Raw genomic sequence first — 16915 nt, 5'->3', positions numbered from 1 at the left:
ACAGTAGCCATGTAAGGCATACTGGACAATAGATAGTATTACAATAAAGACAAGTAAAGTAATCTAGTAAAGTGACTGCGGTAGGTAGAGACTCCGGATATGGTTGCTGATGAAGGAGCTTGACTGCGAGTGCTTGACGACTGTGGTAGCTGAAGTTCAAGAGGGTCAGTTTTATGATTCAACAATATAAAAGGTCACATTTATGAATCTTAAAACTCATAAAAGTGCCATATGTTACATAAAAATGAAGAGTCCTTTTCGTTAAATGGTTTTATGACTCCATAACTTGTCCTCAAGTTATGGATGTTGAAAAGTCACTTCCTTAAAATTGTTATTAAAAGATAAGGAGTTACATAAAAATGAAGAGTCTTCATTTTAATGTACATTAAACTCATAAGTTATGAAATGAAAAAGTCTTGAATAGTTTCAAAACTTGCCCTCGAGTTTTGGAATTTGTAAAGTTACTCTTCATGTATACTTTAATTCCAAATTGAACCCTTAGAATTTTAAAAGTTGAAATTCAAACTTTATGGACTTCATTAAATTAATTAAAGTGTTTGATTAAAAGAGTTAATGATTTCATAAAGACATGGTTTAAGTTTAATTAAATTAAGAGTATAGTTTAATTAAAAGATTAAACCACCAAGTATTTTAAATGTTTAAAATACACCCTTATACTATTATTATAATTTTAATTATATAGATATGTATAGGATTAAGCCAGTTTTACCATTAGTAGGCCTCATTCACGAAGCCGGTCTATAAGGGGGTATAAGGTTACTGCCTATAAAATGGCAGTTTAATGGGTGTCCACTCTCACCCACCGCTTCCTTGACTGGTGGAGGGTTGTTAGCCGAACGGGTAGGAAAGGACTATAATTCTCCCTTCATTAAAAGTATAATGATAAATACTAAGTAACCAAACACTTAAAAATTCCCAATCTTAGTTACTTAGGAAAATGTGAAATAGGTGCTAACCCATGAAATTACACTTTGTACCTTACCAAGCCGTTAGTGGAGCGTGTGTGGTTAACCGGCACACTAATAAGGACTAGTAAGAGTGGCAAAGGGTAACTTGACTTTATTATAGATCGGTGAAGCGTGTGTGGTTAACCAGCACATCGATTAGGTGATAAAGTTAAGGGTACCAAGTCAATTTGCATGGTTATTCACACCTTGTTTGTGATCCTCGGCATCCCAGTCACAAACTTGAGAGGGCACAATCGAGATTCAAAATGCCATTGAAAGTTCAATGTATCTCAAAAGATCTAGGAGTTTCAAATCCAATTAAAACTTAATTATATTTCGTTTTTCATGTTGAAAATTGGTAAATCGTCATTTACCTACCTTCAACTATTTTATAATTTGGATTACGGCATCCCTCTTCCAGTTATAAATAGGTTATTGGGTCCTAGCCTTAATATTTCATATTGGGCGTTATATTAAGGACTTTAAATCAACTAACTTTAATTTCTCCCTTATAGATGTCTCCATCAGACATCTATGGTCTTCCTAAATCCTTAGGAACAAGCTTTCCTAATGAAGATGTAATCCCAAAAGGCAATCAAGGAGAAAGATCAATCCCTTTGTTGTGCATTAATGGGACTGGAAAATCATGCTTCACTTCTTCCACCTCCTCCAATAAATCTCCCTATCCGACAAGTTTCAAGACTTGATAAGTTCTAGGTCACTCAATCCCTATTGGCAAGCAAAGTCTATATGTGCTTACATCTTAGAGGTTAAGTCACATATTGAATAGCCGGGAGAGTCGGGTGTCGAAGTCTCGAGGTAGCTGGTTGTTGACTTGGTTCTTCAATCACTCCCTGATGACAGATCACGATATGACCCTTAATGATCTTACCTATTTGCTTGATGATGCTGAATCAGCAATGGTTTGGAGCATTGGTAAAGCAAATTAGATTGGAAGATCTACTTCCCAAACTTTCATGGACATTAACAATGATAACACTAGAAGTCCAGAAAAACTTTTTCTTCCCAATGGAAAGGGATCGGCCATGGTCAGGTCGTTTGACCTGATGGTAAAGAGAAAGGCTATGTCTGTGATAGTCTCGTGTACCATTTCCAAAGAATCCATATGTTTCTTTTGCCAAAAGAAGGGACATAGGTTGCGAAGCTGCCCAATTTACCTGAAATTTCATAAGGTTGGTAAAAGTCAAAAGTTTGACTTTGCTTCAGGTAAAGTCCACTATCTAACTCTATTAAGTCTCTTTTTGAGATTCTTGATACATGATATAATGTAATTACATTTTGATGTTTTGGAAGAATCAAAGGAAGCTTAAAGTATGATTATGCTGATTCTGATCGCGAAGATGGATTTCGATCGCATGGTCCGATGATCAGAATTTTGAGCTGCTGCATAAGAGTTATGATATATATATATATTGCTTAGGAATAGACAACAAAATGTTTTTCATATGTATTTGCATTGTAAGGATAAGTTTTTCCGCAAGTTTTAAAATAAAAGAAAATTTTGTTTTTATTTTTTTTTTTTAAGTATCCTTACAATGGCATTTGTGAAAAAAAAATTGTTGTTTATATGTTTCCATTGATAAGCAATATTGGTAAATGGATTTGATTCTTTCATTTGTGGTGGTGTCATAATTTACCAAATAAGGAATGATTCTCATCACCCAAGGTTCAATTGGATAGAAACTTGGAATCATGCAAGTTGTATTGTGTGAGGAATGAGAATTGTCATCTTTGGGAAATTAAGACTAAGACCTTGTTCACATGTATATGTGAGTCAAGTGAAGGACAAAGGGATCGGGTACACTTGGGTGTGCGCTGATCAGGTCCACCACAAAGACTATTCGTCATTATTTACTAAAGTTTAGTAAATATGGTTATGCTTACAAGTTTAAGTGTAATTCTGAAACATTAGAAAGGGTTCAATGTATGACAGAACGGATAAGAAGAATCAAATAAGGCAGTAAGATAAAAGTTTCTCAAATCTGAAGAGATGGGAGAGTATTTGAGTATCTTGTTATATGATTATCTTAGTGATGATGAAACCATATCACAATTGATCCTCTAAGGACACCTTAGTTCATTTGTTTGGCTAAGGAGACGAATCATGAATTGTTGAAATGGTTAAATCAAAAGATAAATCATGCTTCGTTCCAAATCAAATCTTAGAGTCATACTCCAAGATTGAGCCTTGAGTGACATAATCTTAAGAAAGGTTTAAAACACTTGTCAAATGTAGAGTAAATTGTTTTCTTACTCTTGTACATTTGAAACTGGTAAGTTGTGATGTTTTGGATAAAATAAAGACCAACTAAGGCCAATTGTGTGAAGTGTTTGTCTTGATTGGAATCCACACTATCTCTTAAATATTTGGCAAGAGAGTCTTATATGTCAAGAGGACAGTGGGAGTCTAAAAGATCCTGAAATAATTTCAAGAACTAATCAAGAGTATTGTTAATCACTAGCCCACGACCTTCAGTCCATATGTGTTTGGATTTGCCACTGACCTTGTCTTGTGATTATGGTTATGACAAATTCACATGGATATGAACACATACACCATAAAATCTAAGTTTCATAAGGTTTCTCTCCGATTCATGAAAATGATGGTGAGGAAACGTTTTCACTAAGTAGATTTTAGGAAGATAGCAAGTTTAATATTTGCATTCTCAAAGTCGTTAGTGGAGCGCGTGTGGTTAAGCGGCACACTAACATAGACTTGTGAGAAAGGGCCAAGGTCTGAACAATTGAGACTATGATTACGGCATCCCTTTTCATAGTTCTAAAATTGTTTAGACACGCATGTGAGCTATCTAAGGAAAGGTGTATGATTTTGATAAAGTCTTATCAAAGCATCTCGTATCAGAAATCTGAACTTTGGTGAGAAAGTCAATAAAGTATTGATTTCAAGAAGTCCAGCTGATTTCTGGATACATGTCAAAGCTAGTGGAATTTTAATATATTATAAGTTTGTGATCCTCGGCAGTAGCTTTTAAGAGCTACGATTGTTGGTCGGGTTGTGAAGGCGTACTTGCAATAATAGTTATTAGACTTATCCAAGTGGGAGACTGTTCGATTAGTGTCTAAGTCCATAACTATAATTGGTATATACTTGACCCGACCCGGCATGGTCCATTTGGGTTGCATGGCATCATGCATTTGGATAGACTAAAATGAGAGAAATAACACTTAAGGTTTATTAATATATTATAAGTTCTAATATATTAATAAGATTATTTAATTGGTATTGATCAAGAATTAATCTAGAATTAATTAAGTCATCAAAAGAAGACTGATTAAATATATGGGTTGATTGTGTAAATCATCCATACTTGTATAGTGGGCTAAGACTCCATGGATTATCAAGTTGGGCTAAAACCCATAGGATACTCCATGGATGCTCCATGGTGTATTTGAACCCATGGATCCAAAGAAATGGAAAGCCATGACAATTAGGGTTTACCCTAATTGTAACAACTATATAAGCATCTTACTCTTGTGCAAAATGGGTCACTATGTGTGTATGTAGAGGGCAAGCCGATTTCATGAAGTGATGAGTTCTGTCTAAGTTATTCCAAGTGCATATGATGTTGTGTGAACCATTTGCGGTGTCACATTTGGGGCACTAGGCTCTTGAGCTCCATGGAATCAAGCACCAACAAAGATGTATGTATTTCTACTAATTTCTATATTACTTGTACTTCATAATATGCTAGTTTGGATAAATACCTTAGAAATTGATATTTGCATGTATAATAGAGAAAACATAGATCCTAGGTATTTAGGGTTGCATGTACAACATAGGAGTGTTAGAATGCTCAAAACCCAACATGGATAACGTGTGAATGTCATGTTTGCCAAGTCTCAACAAATCCCTAGGATCAACAAGACGAAACTGATTCTTTTTTAGTTTTGATCACCACAGTTGTTGTTGCCTCATGATATAGCCAGAATAAAAGATCATTTAAAGAACCATCAGGTATAGGATGAGAGAGAGGGATCTTTTTCTTTTTCTTTGTAGGAGGCCACATAACGGTTACCATGGTTTTGTTAGTGTGGGGATCGATAACATCCTTGACCTTCTTGACGTATGAGGACATTGTTGTCACGCCTTCAAAGTTATGCTTCGATTTGTCTTCTAGAAAACTTTTAAATGGCCATGCGTTGGAATCATTTGTAGGATTGTGAAAAGGAGCGTGGACTAGCTCTGTAAGATAAACTTTTGTCCAAGAGAAAAAATCAACCTTCTTCTCATAGTATTCAATGTTTCCGTTCCTCCGTTTCACAACCCACATTTTTTTGTCAACTTCAAATCCCCACATGCGAATACCAGAATGATCCCTGTATCTATCAGCAACTTTCCTTAGAACATTTGAGGTTGATCACCACTTGTATTCTGATTAGAATTCTTCATCAGAAGCATTTTATATTTCTTCAGCACTTCTACTTTCTTCTGTTTCTCCCTTCTCTCTTCAGCTATAACTGGGCAAGAAGACAAATTGATCAATGTTGGAATCCGGAGCTAGACTAATCACCACCCGTTTAGATGCCTCAGGAGCATTTCCATCATCAGAACTGGACATCTGGACTTTATCACCAAACTTTCTAATTAGTTTATCTTTGAGATCGAAGTAGAAAGCTGTCAGCCCGCCAAGGTTGGCTTGAAGTTTAGAGATTTGTTTATTCTTATGAGAATTCTCCTTTTCAAGTTTCGAAACTCTCACATCCAACTTCCCAATCAGCAGATCCTTTTCAATGGATTCTTGCTTCAAAATTAGTATCTCTTGTCTGACCTCAGAGATGGTTTTTTGAGAGTCTTCATCACCTCATTGTTCTGAGCCAATAGATATACCGTTTCCTCTTGACTGAGGAATAGAGTCTTGAAAAGCAAGAAGTTTGGCTAGCTTAATAGATGTAACATCGTGCTCTGGACGTGGTGGATCAGATGAACTTCCTGAGGAAAAAACTTCTTCATCAACCAAGAAGTCTTCATCAAAGATTGGCCCTTGTTCATCTCGATCATTTTGGGGTGGTTCAGTGATAGGACTTTGAACAACTTCAAGAACCTGGGCTGGTTCAACGATTAGGCTTTGAACATCTTCACGAACCTGGGTTGGTTCAACGATTGGGCTTTGAACATCTTCACGAACCTAGGTTGGTTCAACTATGGACGCTGACTGTTGTACTGGCTTAGTGATAAGCACTCCCGACCTTGGATCTCTCTGTCTTCGCTTCTTTGGCATCAGGGAGGCATTTGGTTCATCTTTATCATTCTCAGATGGAGATTCAAAAGTAACAGAAACTGCTTGGGGAGGCTTCCTTGCATTTGACTGTAATTCTTTAACAAGCGCTTCCATCTGTTCGGGCGTTGGATTATTCGGTTGCTTGAAAATATTGATTACAGACTTTGTCTCAGCTGGAGTAATCACAGCTTCATTGACTAGCTCCTTCGGTGGAACGAAAAAACGAAAATTCACATCATTATCATCATCATCATTATGATCATCATCATTACCATCATCATCATCATCATCATCATCATCAGCAACTTCAACCGATAAACTTAGATTTGAACCATATGGTGCCACATGGTCTTCTGCCACCATTGCAATTGGAGTGCTAGTAGCTTGAACATTTTCTATCTCAGACAATTTTCCAAATTTGACCAACTCCTTTAAGCCTTGATAGGCGACTTTGGCAAATTTTTTTGATTGTTTCATGATGCCAAAGGTGTTGGGACCCAAGGCTTTCATATCCAAAGTGTCAGATGACCTCTCAATTTGGGGATATTTTTCATTGAAAATCAATTAAAGGAACCTGGGATACATCAAGAATAGGTCCTTCTTCTTCCCCTGAAGGTTGCTTTTCCTTTCTTCAAAGACAAACCTCGAAAATTTATAATCCCAGTCTATTGCAAGAGCGACAATGGCTGAGGTTGCAGTATGACTAATTTCATCAGCTCCTCCCTTCCTTCCAGAAATGCAGATCACAAAGCAATGTGCCACAAACCTCCAGAAAAGTGGCAGCAGTTTCTTGATGGTGGGAGGATAGGTTCCTTCATAGCACATCTTCTCAAGAGCTCCTTTCCCTTGATCAACAGTGTACTCAATTGGAAATACAGATGCATCACCAAACTCAAGTACCTCTCGGATAATTTTCTCATAAACAATTACTTGAGTTCCCTTCACCATTGATTCTACAGCATCAGCTCCATCTGCTACATGTTTGTTGATTGAAGCATTCTTCCAGAACTCAGCAATTATGTCCTTATAGATGACTGGATTAGAAAGCAAGGCATGTGAAATCCTCCAATTGCTCAAACACACGATCATGTACTTGAATTCATTATGCGCGACGGGTGGATCCAAAAGATATCCCACGATGTTGTGAGTATCAACAAATTTCAACTGCTCCGCCATTTATCTAACCAAACAAATTAAGTGAGAACAATAAATTTTTAATTAAAATTTAAAATTTAATATTTTCTTAATTTAAAGTTTGGTCAATTATTGTAGATTTTGGTCAAAGTCACTACTCTATGTGTTTTCGGTCAAGGTCAAGGTTTTCAGCGTTTTCGGTCAACCACATTTAACCAAACGTTTTCAGTCAACCATGTTGTTTTCAGTTAGCTTAATTGTTTTTCGGGTGGATAAAAATCGATTTCGGGCACATTGAACGTTTTCAGTCAAAGCAAAGTGGTTTTCTGTCGGATCCGGATCAAACCGAAAACCCGAGAAAACTCGACCATTAATATCTTTGACAGTTACGCCGGAAACCACCGTCAACACGCCGGAAAACTCCATTAGCCACCTGCAAAGACTTCAAAAACACAATAAAATGGAAGCACAATGTTTGTACTATGCATACCTAGAGAAGATTTCAAGAAATCAAGTGAGATTTGATGATTTTTGAACCGAATATGGAGGAAATTTTTCTCAACGAATAGCAAGAAATATCGCCTAGGGTTTTGAGAGAAGAGAGAATAGATTTCATTGAATTCGGTGGGGATTTGAAGAATGAAGCCGAAAACACAAAAAAATCTTGTATACCCCAAAAATTGGGTTCTCTGCCTTTTGGCCCACCAAATTCAATGTTAATGGGCTTAATTTTGATTCGTTTCGGAAATTAGAACAAAGACATAATAGAATAGAATAAATGTCAAAAAAAATTACACTCAAAATGAAAATTAAAAAAAAAATCAATAATTTAAAAAAATGAAATAAAATGCCAAATAAAAATAAATTGAAAATAAAACAAACACACTTTAATAAATAAAATCAAACGTTTTAAAGTTGTTGAGCAATTTAATAACATTTATCAGCACACACCTGCATGAATAGCTCTGGTCAATCACCAATATTGTGGTCCACTTAAACACAAAAGATATTGACAAGTTGGACAGATTATAAATGACAAGACATTGTGATTATATTCCTAAATAGACCATTTTGATGACAACGACCAAGGATATTATGGTCCACTTAAATTCAGCAACGAGATCTACAGATAACCTTTAGTTAAGTCAATTTTAAGTACACTAGAACGTGTATTCCCTAGTTCACGACGTACCCTAGCAATCAAGGAATTCCAAAGAGCTCCTTGCTTTAGGTGAGTGCTCAATTATTTGAGAGAGAAGATAGATATAGAGATTCATATGTTGCGCACCAGGTCGAATCTCTTCTAATCATGCAGAGAAGACAACATATGACTAACATAGACAGAGGGATATAGAGATAGAAAGATGCATATGTTGTGTCCCAGGTCGGATCTTCCGATCACGCAGAGGGGACAACATATGACAGACATAGATAGATAAAGAGAAACATAGATAGAGATGAATAGAAATAGAGGTGCATATGTTGCGTCCCAGGTCGGATCTTCCGATCACGCAAAGGGGGCAACATATGACTGACAGAGAGGATAAGAAAGAAAAACAAATTCACACATACCTACTTTATCAGAACCCCCTAGTCACCCTATCAGCACCAGAATTAACGACATAAGTCTGTACATTGAAGAAGTGTTGAACCACAGTTCTAGATGATAAGTAACTTTAATGTATCTTGTAGGCTCCCTTGTTTATGTCACTACTCAATCTATCCAAGCCTCGTATGGTCAGTTGAAATGAAACTATCTAAGTCCAGATGAGTTAACATTGTCTAGTCCTTTAATTTTGAATCCTTCGTGCCTACCAGCACATTGAACACATAGTTTAAACAATTCATCTTTTGTGCATTACACGCATCTCATATTGCCCTCTAGCACTAAACTTCATATCACTTCCCAAGAATACTTACGAAAGAAAACATTTTTTTTTGTATTTTTTGATTTTATAATTTTTTTTGTATTTTTATTTCTCCCCCTAAATTTGTGCATGGAAAAGAAATTAAATAAAGAAACGCGCAAATTTAAACACACAAAAAAATAGAAAAATAGAAATAGAAATTTAATCTTCGAAACAAATCATTTTTAGAAAACTACAAGCACATCGAAACGAGCTTTACTGAAGGGTTTGGTAAACAAATCTGCCACGTTGTTATCAGTGTGAATTTCTTCCAAACGAATGAGTTTACGCTCATAACAATCTTGAATAAAATAAATTTTAATGTCAATGTGCTTGGTTTTGGAATGTTGAACCGGATTTTTAGCTATTGGAATGGCCGCATCATTATCACAAAAAATGAAAGTGTTAAGAAAGTTCAAATCGTAATCCAACAATTGATGTTGAATCTAGATAACCTGAGAGCAGCAGGCTGAGGCGGCAATGTATTCAGCCTCAGCCGTTGAGGTCGACACCGTTTTTTGTTTCTTGCATTTCCATGACAACAATCGACCCTCTAAAAACTAACATCCACCCGATGTAGATTTACTGTCAAGATCACACCCTCCATAGTTGCTGTCAGCAAAAGCCTATAAATCGAAATCGAGATTTTTAGGATACCAAAGTCCCAGTTTAGGGATACCTTTAAGGTACCTAAAAATTCTCTTAACAACAATTAAATGGAAAAGTTTAGGATTAGCCTAATAACGAGCGCATTGACAGACCGCAAACATGATGTCAGGTCTGCTGGCAGTCATATACATCAGAGACCCGATCATCGATCGATATTCAGTTTGATCTACGGATTCCCCATCTGGATCTGGAGTCAATAGTGGTCGTTCTGCCATTGGAGTTGAAGCAACTTTTGAATCTCTAAAACTGAACTTTTCTAGCATATCTTCCACATATTTGCCTTCATGCAATAAAATTCTGGCCGAATCCTGTCGAACCTATAACACTAGGAACATTGTCATCTCATCCAGCGAGCTCATCTCAAATATTTTCTTCATTAAATCCTCGAACTCTTTGCATATCTCTGTGTTGGTCGACCCAAAGATGATGTCGTCTACGTAGATCCGTACGACAATCAAATATGCATCCACTTTCTTGATGAATAATGTCTGATCGATCGTTCCCCTTGTGTATCCGTGCTCAAGCAGATGTTCAGTTAGAGTAGCATACCAAGCTCTAGGAGCCTGATTCAAACCATATAGAGCCTTGTCGAGTTTGTAAACATGATTTGGAAACTTTGGATTGACAAACCCTGGTGGTTGATAAACATAAATCTCCTCCTTCATGACTCTGTACAAGAAGGTTGTCTTAACATCCATTTGATAAACTATAAATCCTATGTAGGAAGTATATGCTAGGAATACACGAATGGCTTCCAAACGTGCTACATGAGCATATACTTCTGTGTAGTCAAGACCCTCTATCTACCTGAATCCGCGAATAACCAAACGAGCTCTGTTGTGCACAATAAACCAGCTATCATCTTGCTTATTTCTGGAAACCTAATGCGTGTCCAAAGACTTCTTGCCCTTTGGTAGCTCTACCAACTACCATTCTCTCACCTTCTCAAACTGATTTAGTTCTGCATGCCTTGCATCTACCCAGCTTGGCTCATTTAATGCCATGGACACACTATTTGGTTCAATTTGGGATATGAAGCACGAATAGAGACACTTGTTGACTTCTATACTTTGACTCCTGGTCTGAACCCCGCTTTATAGTGGATCAATAATATTATGGATAGGATGATCACGTTGAAATCTGGTTGGGGTAGGATGGCTGGTATCATTTACTCTGACTGGAGAATTTGATGTTGTCAAATCTGCCCGCTGCCGAATCACCTCCTTCAGACTGTCTGTGATCATGAGAAGTACTTGCCACAAATTCATTTGCGAATGGCTCTAGAAAACAAACTCCATGAAGGTTTGCGTGGCAGATTCATTTTCCCTTGAGAGAACCTCAGCTTCTTTGGGATTAAGGGGAGAGGCTTCGGTGTCAGATATAGACTTTTGGACAGGTGAAGAAAAAGATGTATTTGGTGTAGCTGCATCCACCGTAGGAGATTCAGGAATCACCACAGATGGTTTGAATGAGCCAATGACAACATCTTCCTCATCATCTCCAACAGCTACACTTGAACCTGAGCATGTACCTGAAATATCATTAGAAAACACATTAAAATATTTAAATAAAGAAGTGTAATCAAATAACCAATCTGGTCCAACACGCGCGTCCGTTGTGTTTTCTTCCAACCAGCGCACATCAAATGACTCCACGATCTGTTTGGTGGATTTGTTGTAGACTCGATAAGCAGTGCGTCCAGCCTATCCCACGAAATAGCAGTCGTCAACCTTCGAAATAAACTTAGGAGTTGATTCCAGGTGAAGTATTGTGCAAGGGCATCCAAAGATCATGAAGTGAGCAACCATTGGCTTATGACCATATAGAATTTCATATGGAGTCTTCATCTGTTGTTTGTCGATTAGAACACAATTCTAAACATAACACGACGTGTTAATGGCTTCAGCCCAGTAGAAGACCGATAATTTAGAGTAACAAAGCATAGTCCTTGCTGCATCGATCAAAGTTCAATTTCGCCGCTCCGCTACACCGTTTTGTTGAGGTGTCCGAGCAGCAGTGCACTGACGCAGTATACCTTTTTCGGCACAAAAATGATCCTGGACAGCATTCTTGAATTTTGTGTCATTATCAATTTGAATCCCCTTCACCTTCTCGTTGGTCTAATTTTCGCGGAGCACAATAAACCTTTTGATAAGTTCAGTAGTTTTGCTCTTATTAGACAAGAAGAATGCCCATGTAAAGCGTGAGTAAACATCGATAATAACCAAGCAATAAGTGTTTCTATTGATGCTCAGAACGTTCACGGGACCAAATAAATCCATATGAAGTAGTTGGAGAGTTTTGTTGATTGTGTTGACCAGTTTGGGCTTCTGTGGTTTGCAATGATGTTTGCCTTGAGCACATGCCACACATTTCTCAAAAGTAATGAAATCCTTTATTGGAAGATCTCAGACAATGTTATTCTTAGCAAGACGGTTGAGGTTCTTAGCATTTGCATGACTAAGACGACGATGCCAAAGCATAACATTGCGTCCTGAGACTTTTGAGATAGACATGTTACTTGCTCAGGTACATTGTGGTTCATGTCGATGATATATGCATTCCATTCACACTCAGATCTCACCAAAATCCAATCCTATGGTATGATGATACCAGACTTCAAAATTAAACATTCCTTGTTTGTGAAATGAGTTGAAAAAACTTTGTCACAGATCTGAGTGTCACAACTAGCCTTTTTGGTTAGGAAATTTCATCCTCAAATAAGCAAGGACTATTGTGAGAGTTGTGCTAACACACCTAAGTGTTCAATATGAGTTCCTAAGGAGCCATAAAGTGTTAGAATGCAAATCTCTCCAAGTATATTGAATCTCTCCCAAATCTCTCCAAGTATGTGAAATCTCTCCCAAATATCTCTAAGTATGCGAAATCTCTCCAAGTGTAGTGAATCTCTTCCAAATCTCTCCAAGTATGTGAAATCTCTCCCAAATCTCTCCACGTATCTCAAATATCTCTTAAATCTCCCTAAGTACCTTCCTCAGTCGAAAACAGCTCAAAACCGGAAGAGGAAACCCCAAAAGGACCCTCTTGGTCCTGAACCTCTTGGTCCGGAACCCTCTTGGTCCGGAACCCTCTTGTCCCTGAACCTCTTGGTCCTGAACCCTCTTGGTCCAGAACCCTCTTGGTCCTGAACCTCTTGGTCCGGAACCCTCTTGGTCCGGAACCCTCTTGGTCCAGAACCTCTTGGTCCGGAACCCTCTTGGTCCGGAACCTCTTGGTCCTGAACCCTCTTAGTCCGGAACCCTCTTGGTCCTGAACCTCTTGGTCCGGAACCCTCTTAGTCTGGAACACCTTCTAAGGAGCCAAGAGGAATTACACTTTGGAACCTCCCTCACTCCGGAAGGCTTCACTCCGGAATAAGCCTCTCATCCGGACACTTCAGTTTCCTCGGAATCCTTAACCTGCCTCGCAACTTCGGTCCGGATCAGCTGGCCTCGCATCCGAAGGGAGTACTCCAGAAATAGAAGAGCTTCGGAAACTTGGCTGTGACTCCGGAACTCCCATGCTGCCATTTCGGACCCTCGCAAGCTTAACCCTCCTCTCCGGAATTTGAACTACAGCTTCAGATTTCACCTTATGACTTTGGAATTCATCCTTTAGCTCCGGATTTTGGACTATTTCGGACCTTTTCTCCATTTTGGGGTATTTTGGGGTCGGGAATCCCACAAAACTCGTGTTTTTCTTAACTAAGACCCCTAAAACCTCTATTTTATACCAAATTTAATTATTTAAATTATATGTACATAAGAATAAAAGGTTTAGGATGTAGGAAAACCTTATCCTAAATCAAGAAAAGGACAAGGAAGTTTGACTTTGTGATTTGATGAAATCCTCATTTCCCATGCAAATCACAGTATCCCATCCTTTTCTTATACTCCTAAGCAACGACAGTAGAAGAAAGTTTGGGCTTTCCATTTCCTCTCACTCCTCTCATCTTCTCTCACATACTCATCTCCAAAGCAAGAACAAGGAATCTTGCTAAAGGGAAGTTTCTCAACTTCTTCCTAGGAAATTGTAAGGTAAATTCCTCCACTCATCTAATATTTTATAATATTTCAAGACGAGTCCATATTATTTATTCATAATAATATGTGATAATCACCTTAAAGAAAACATTTTCCCCAGAGAAGTTCCTCATCTCAGCCAAAGTTTAGGCTTGGAATCTCCACTCCACCACTCCAAACAACTCCTCAACCAACTCAAGGTGAGCTTCATACCCCACCTTTTTCAATTTTTAATGTTTTTGGGGGAGAGTACAAGTCAAATCTTGCCTAAATACTTGAATAATTGCATGTATACGTATGTTTGTATGTGTGTGTGAAATATTATTAAATTATTATTTTAGTAATATCCTCATGAACGTAAGATTTCACAACTTCATAAGAAACAGAGAATATTTTGTGAACAAAAGAGCCTCCCAACTATTGGTTGTGTCCAACTTAACCCCTTTATCTATGTTTTCATGTCTAGAGATAAAACTTATAAAAAGGGACCTTGATAAGTTGACACTATTTCTAATAATTTTCGAAAATGGGAACTTTGTGACTATTTTGCAAACTATCAGGGAGTATTTTATAACTATTCAATATAAAAGTTTGCGTCAAGAAAATACACAAATAGAGCCTTTATGACAGAAATATTTACATGTCATAAACTGTTGTTGTAAAACCTCCAACAACATAAGCAATGTTCTATATGTCATAAAACAGAAAATGAGTGTCATAACTGGCAATTATAACTTTATACAAATTATAACTTGACACTTTTTCTCTTGACTAAACGAAAAGGAACGAACACGAGCACCTAGTTAACGAGCACAATCAACAATATGCAACGAGAACGATAATTCTATTCAATAAGTACGATTTTCATTATTTATCTAACAAATAATGGATCTCTAACAAATGCTCAAAAGGTTGTTAATATTCTATTCAGACAAATCTCAAAAGTACCTAAATATAAAAATATTAGTGTACGTCTAAGTCCTGTAAGGAGTTATAGCCAGAGTCTCTTGGAAGGAGAGCGGGAATTTGTGTATATATCTATACTGGGTTGACACCCCGCACCTTTGTTGTTCGCTACAGCTAGACAGGCCAGTCTAGGGTGACAAATGTCTTTTCCATACCGAGGGCACCTGAGAAACGCCAAAACAGGCACTCTGTCAGATTAGTATGGTTATAACGGCTCACTAGAATATGTTATATTAACTAGAAATTTATGTAAGGAACACCTCATAAATAAATTTTGGCACGTTGTGTCGACTGTCCTACACGTGATAAGTGATGGTCCGCATTTGTTGCGTTGACTGTCATTTTTCATAGCGTAGAATGTCCATAATTGTCATGTTGATTGTTCCTCCTAACAAGTATAGAGTCGTAATACTGCTATTTTACAAAATAAAAAGTGTAGGACTCTATGGAAAACGTTTGTAAATGATTTTGAAAATGATAATCTAACTCACACATATACATAGTTGGAACTAGAACTTACGAATATTTTATATCAGAAAATATAGGATTTTCTGGCAAAAACGATATTCTACGATTTCGATAACGATAAACTAGAACGCACACTCAATTTTACTCGATAAGAGGAACAAGACTTTCAACCGTATTCTCTTTTTGAAAATAAGGGACTTTTCTGGAAACGGTTGACTATTACTATTCAAAGGAACTATTCTCGTACACAGCTCGCTTTTACAAATTACACTACTTTTCAAAATCACTCCTTATAAGGATGAACAAAGTAATGACATGCACACACATATATCCATGATTTTCAAGGCAAGACTTCAAACGATTTCATAGAAAATATCGGATTTTCTGAAAGTACAATACGAATGATTCTAAACAAGTGTAAACGATCTTATACAAAAATGCTTATGAACTCACCAACTTTTTAGTTGACGCTTCTCAAAACGACTTGTATTCTCAGGGATCTAGTAAGCAGGTAACAAGGGACGCGGATGCAGGACTATTTAGCTGTAGCTTGGAATTTTCTACTTATGTCTCTTTTGTGTAACTCGAAGAACAAATACAATATGTAAACAATGTAAGTTTGTTATCTCAATGTATGATGTTTGGATTGCTCTGTTTCATTTATATTCAATTGTTATGATACTGCACAATGAAGTCACCCGCCTCCAGACGTTTTCGCCATCTGGTCCAAGGGTATGACACTGAGAGACACTCAGCACACTGTGTTTCAACTCTGGAGCGTAATTAACATTTTCAAAGCTCAAAACTCCATTACTAACTGTACCCTTTTGAGTGATTTTCCTCCTCCTCCTGCAAAAAAAACATACCCTCCATTAAAGTTTTGAATGCCATGCAACTGAGAGATGTCTCCTGTCATGTGCTTGGAGCAACCACTATCAACAAACCAAGGTCTGATGATATTCCTCCATAACTGTTCCTGCACAATGTGCGAGATTAGTTAGATTTGGGAACCTGGTCCATAGAGACATTGGGTTGACCATTTCCATATACACATTTGACTTCTTGACATACCATATCCTTTGAATCGAATAATGTACTTGAAGAATTTAAAGGACAGTGAGGTGATTGGGCCGAAGGACCATTGGGCACCCATCTATAATCAGGTTTAAGAATTTTATTACCGACATAGATGGGGGCTTTGACATTTGATTTTGAATCCTTTTTGTCCTTTGTGTTTGACCTTTTGGGTATCCATCTTTGGTTAGATGATGACCCATGAGATGACTTTGGAGACACCAATCTCAGTTTGACTAATTTCAGTTTCGCCAAAGAATCTTTTAAATTTTGTTTCAAAGTCTTTTTGTTTTTATTTTCTATTATAGTCTGATTCCGGTCCTTATTTGCATTCCAATCACCATCACTGGAACGTGATCTCGTGGAATTTCTTTTGAGAGATCTTCCTCGTGATACGTTCTTCCTACCTTGTGCATAGTGGGGAACATATGCATGATTTGGGCAGT

The sequence above is a fragment of the Lactuca virosa genome, chromosome 4 (genome assembly GCF_052849685.1).
Source record: "Lactuca virosa cultivar CGN04683 chromosome 4, Lactuca_virosa_CGN04683_v6, whole genome shotgun sequence".
Taxonomy (NCBI): domain Eukaryota; kingdom Viridiplantae; phylum Streptophyta; class Magnoliopsida; order Asterales; family Asteraceae; genus Lactuca; species Lactuca virosa.
Note: the sequence above shows the minus strand (reverse complement) of the source record.